Consider the following 5,069-nt stretch of genomic DNA (forward strand, 5'->3'; position numbering starts at 1 on the left):
TTGCAGAGTCACTGGCCATTATCTTTGAAAACTCATGGTGCTTGGGGGAGGTCCTGGACAATTGGAAAAAGGCAAATATAGTGCCTATCTTTAAAAAAGGGAAGTCTGGAAAAGTCCACAATGCTAGGAACTCAGTTCTATTTACCTTACAAATAAAGGAAAGTTTGCTCCCAGGATCACTATGGACATTATTGGTGTGGAGATTGCTCCAGTTATCTCTGGAGACCCGACTTATCCCCTGCTGCCCTGTCACAGGCCACTTGGACAGTAGAAAGGCACTGTTTAACTACCACCTCAGCAGTTCCAGAATGACAGTATAGTGTGCATATGGCCCTCTGAAAGGAGGGTGGTGCTGCTTGTGGAATAAATTGGAAGCTGCAAAAACAAACAAGCAAACAACCCCATGCCAAAGGCTATGTTTACACTGTGCACATAATCGAGGACTGGGCTGTGCTGGACACACCTATAGTGCTCTATACACATATATTACCATGTCCACACTCCCACTGAAGATATGTGATGTTAGTGCTTCCATTTCATCAGTGGGATCCCAGGCTTATATGTGTCACAGGGAGACACTGTAGGAACCACTTTGCTGTGTGTTGTTTGTACTGTCCCCTGCTGAGGGCACATCCTGACCATTTCATCCTTCACTGTTGTTCCCTGCAAAAGTGGGTGGAAGAAATGGAGAGTAGTATAAGGGGCTTACCGTCAATCAAACATTGGCTCCTCCCTCTGACCTGTTAGCCCCGCCCATCGGTCACCCTAAGACCCGCCCACTATGATATTACTTCCAGGATCAAGACGGAGACATGACCCGAAACAAGGGGTGTCATGTGACCCCTCTAAGAACTCCTCCCATCACCCTCTACCAATCAGGATGGGTTTCAGCCACAGAGGACCACCCAGAGAGCAGATTTGACCAATTGGGGATCTCTGGGGTGGGGTAATTCATCTGGAAGTGGGTCATGTGACCCATCTAAGAACTCCTCCCATCACCCTCTACCAATCAGAGTGCAGCACCACCACCCTGTAAGTCCCAGCGCCATATGGAAGAGGCCATCTCATTTCAAGAATGTGTGTTTTAGAAATGAGAGCTTCCGAATTTGTTTTAGCTCTGAGGGTTTCAACCACCTGCGGAGAAAGCACTACATCAGCGAAAGTTCCAAGGAGGAAGAGGAGAGAGCAGCTGAGAGGAGCCCTTTGGCCCAGCCATTGATGGATACGTTGGAACCTGACCCCGAAACCCAAGCGTTCATGAGGAAGACCAATGAGCGTGATGGCCTCTTGTTGTCCACCCCTATGGAGGAAGGTGACCGAGGCTTGTGGGAGTCACTGATGGACAAGGTGAACGGAAAACACATCGCTCAGGTAAATGAACAATTAAGAAGTGACAGTCGAGGATGAGGTGTAATAGGGTCAGGAACCAACCCGGGATTGCGTAAATCTAAAAACAAACAGTGGGAGCTTACAGTTGTTTCTTTTATGAAAATCTCTTGACAGCTCAACGATGTCTTTCTAGAGGACCTGGGGGCCCTGAACAGCATTGTATCAGATGAGGAAGATGAACCAGGCCTGTCTTATTTTTGCTCAACACCGATACAAATAGTTGAAGAGGACACTGAGGATGACGGCTATGTGGGGTTTAGGAGTGGGCTTGGCATGGAACTAAATGAGCCAATGCCACATCATGAGCGTAAGACAGTCATGTGGTCTATTGTACATGTTGCTGTTAATGCTGTCCTTAATCACTGTCTTAGGGAAAAACTTTTTGAAGATCCTGAGGGCTGTGCTATGACTGTGTGACTTGGACTTCAGAGGATATAAACTGCAAGCTCCAGGACCCCTGTGCTGAACTGTGTTTTGAAAGTTTATTAAATGTTGTTATTGCCATAGGTTATGCAATGCAACAATATCTGTGCTTAACTCAAGAACATTTAGCACAAGGGGTGACCTTGGTAAATGCTGTGCAATTCGGTCAAGACCCTGATAGTATTTTAAAGAAAATGACCAAACCGGAGGATGTCTGCTCAGAGCGTTATATTGATCGTCTGGTCCGCACAAAAAGTTACAGAACCCTGCTTAGGAAAAAGACTATTTGTAAGAAATCTAAAAGGATTAAGTTAGAGAATGGTGAGGGGACAAACATGTGATATAAAACTTGGTAGCTGTAAATAAAAATATCTATTGAAAAGGGCTTTGTGACTATCTGTGTTTCTGTTAGAAGGTCTGTGTGGCCCTTAAATAAGATAAAAGTTTTTATGGAGCGTCTTGGTTTGTTGTCAGGGGGCTGTATGTCTTTTAAATAAATACAAAAATAGTTTGTGAGAACCTACTTCTTGTGTCTTTGTGTAAATGAGACCCATTTACAGCAAAAGCTGAAATGTGTGTAGTAGAATCTTGTGGAGGAAAAAACCAAAAAAATGTGTTTAAAATAAAAGCAAATAAAAAAGCTTCTATATTCTGTATAAAACAGGGATGTTTGAGTACAATAGAGCTGACTCATCCTGTTGAGCTGATGGTTTAACCACATCCCCACTGAATAGCAAGGGTGACTCTATTGCCTTAAGGAGTCTGTAGGCCTAGATGTGATTATCCACCCTTGTTTCCATCAGGGTTAAATGTATTAGGGCTGGTCCACACTGGGGCGGGGGATCGATATAGGAAACGCAACTTCAGCTACGAGAATAGCGTAGCTGAAGTCGACGTTTCCTATATTGAACTAAAAGTACTTACTTCGGGTCCACGCGGCGCAGGCAGGCTCCCCTGTCGACAGCGCTTCCTCCTCTCGGCGAGCAGGAATTCCGCAGTCGACGGGGGAGCGCTTCTGGGATCGATCTATCGCGTCCAGATGAGACGCGATAAATCGATCCCAGAAGATCAATCTCTACCCGCCGAATTAGGCGGGTAGTGTGGACCAGCCCTTAGTGATCAGTAATTTAGTTTGATGGGTGTACACCCACAGTAACGGAGGTGGGTGGGGATGTCAAGCTCTGATTAATATTAAATGAAATAAAACCTCAGGAGTTTGTAGATGCTATTGGACAGTTTAAATATAACCCCAGAAGTTGGTTGAACATTATGTGTCACGCTTTCTAGCAACTCAGTCATTAAAAGTTTAAAATAATATATTTACAAAAAAACCCCAAGGATCTAACCCAAAACTGAAATGTTTCAAGGGTTCACAAACCTCCAACATACTTTTATAGAACAAGCATTTGCTGTAAAAACATTCAAACATTTAAAAGCTATGGGTATTTTTAGGGTGTTTACTATGGTTGTGATTCATCCATTTTATTTCAAAACAACCCAAAACTTTAAGCATGAAACAAACATGTTTTAAAAAAACAACAACCCACAAGACATTCATTGATATCTGCACGGTGCCCCTACTCAGGAGAGGATACAGTAACATTAAGGATTTTATGTATATGGATTCACTGTTTAATACTGTAAGAAGGCCCTACAGTGCTCTGTTTTGTCATTGAAACAGAAAAATGTATTTTAACTAAAAGAAAAAAAAATGCCAAAAGCAGCCCAGTTCTGTAGACAACTTAATTTTCACACACACCCCAGATCACAAAAGGGAATGTTTGGGGAGGGGTGCCTCAATTCCTTAAGTATCTCTTAATTCAGAGTTGTAGTGATCAAATCAAACCGCTAACTACAGACTTTGAAATTTGTTTGAAACAAAGAGTTAGGATGGTATAAAAAAACTCAGGTTTTTGGAGACTGTACTCTTTTTTTATCTTGAAGAGAATAGCTGCTGGACTGCAAGTAGATGTATGTTGCTTGTTTTAAACTCTGAAAATATATATTATGTAATGTCCCTCTTTGTCCATGCTGTTCTTACTAATAATGGTACCTATCTTTATTGCAGGGTGATCTGTTTGGCATGGCAACAGCAACTTCAAGCTCTGTTTCACCAGGGCCAGGTAAAACCCCATTTTAACTATAGTTGTGCTTAATACTCTTAAATTAAAAAACACCAGGTAATACACGGGTTGCATAGGGATTTGACGCATTTGGGGAATAATACCAACTAATTTTTTTGCTTGTTCTTTAACCCAAAGGCCCAAATATACATGGGGGAAAACAGAATAACCATGTGCCAGCATCCCTTTACCCTGTGGTGGAAGGTAACTTTCTGCAATTGATTTTTAAAAGCGTGTGTGTTTTAAAATATTTTTTTAAATTAATTTTAATGTTTAAATTGTGAGTTAGGGGCCTGTGCAAGACATTGGTGTGGGTTTATTGAAACGTATATTGTTGCAAACTGTTGGTTTGGTGTGTTTCAAACTAACAGGGTTTTTTACTCAGCAAAATGTGATTTTTTTTTTAAATGGGTTGTTTTAAAATTAGTTTTAATGTTTAAATTGTTGTTGGTGATTTAGGGGGCCTGTTGAAGACCTAGTTATGGTGGGGGATTTAAAAAGTATTTTATTGCAAACTTTGTTTTTGGGTGCATGGTGGAAACATGTGCTTGTATTAAAAAATGTCTAGATTTTGGAGAAACACTAGTGGTAGAAATAAACTCAAAACCTATATTTGTTGTACAGACTTAAATGGATTATTTTGTTTAAAGCTATGACTTTTTACATAGAAAAACACACTAATGAATATTTTATTTTTATGTTTGCAAGACTGTTTCATGTGTTTGCTCCACAGTATGGTCAAAACATGAGACCCTTAGACCAGAGGGTAAACAAGCTCGAAAGAAAAAGGAAAGAGACAGCTGAAAAGGAAAATTCAACAGCATCAACGGCTGATGGATGGGTGAAGCCTGGTAAATATATTTTGCTTATTGGTTTGGTTGTTTTATGAGGTTTTGTATTTTAAGCAAATATGTAGGTGTGGGTGAGAGAGATGGTAAAGTTAAGTTTTGTGGTTTTGGTGAATTTTGTAAAATGTTTATTTGATGCTAAATTGGAACATCTCTGTTTTTCCTAATCAGGCATGGGCAAATCCCCTGACAATGCCGTAGTCAGAGCTACAGGGACTCCTCCACCAGAACTGCCAAAGAACCAGGAATCTGCTCTGGGACCTTTAATAACAACGCCAATGCAAAA

General features: G+C 41.2%; 1 long non-coding RNA gene across 1 annotated transcript; it reads left to right on the forward strand.

Annotated features, from left to right (window-relative positions):
* The first annotated feature begins 4,074 nt into the window (after nt 1-4,074).
* Nucleotides 4,075-4,717, forward strand: LOC112103080. Its single transcript, XR_002907806.1, has 2 exons — nt 4,075-4,139; nt 4,669-4,717. It is a non-coding gene; the product is annotated as an uncharacterized LOC112103080 (long non-coding RNA).
* The last annotated feature ends 352 nt before the right edge of the window (nt 4,718-5,069 follow it).

Source organism: Terrapene carolina, unplaced genomic scaffold (genome assembly GCF_002925995.2).
Source record: "Terrapene carolina triunguis isolate 2854851 unplaced genomic scaffold, T_m_triunguis-2.0 Scaffold838, whole genome shotgun sequence".
Taxonomy (NCBI): domain Eukaryota; kingdom Metazoa; phylum Chordata; order Testudines; family Emydidae; genus Terrapene; species Terrapene triunguis.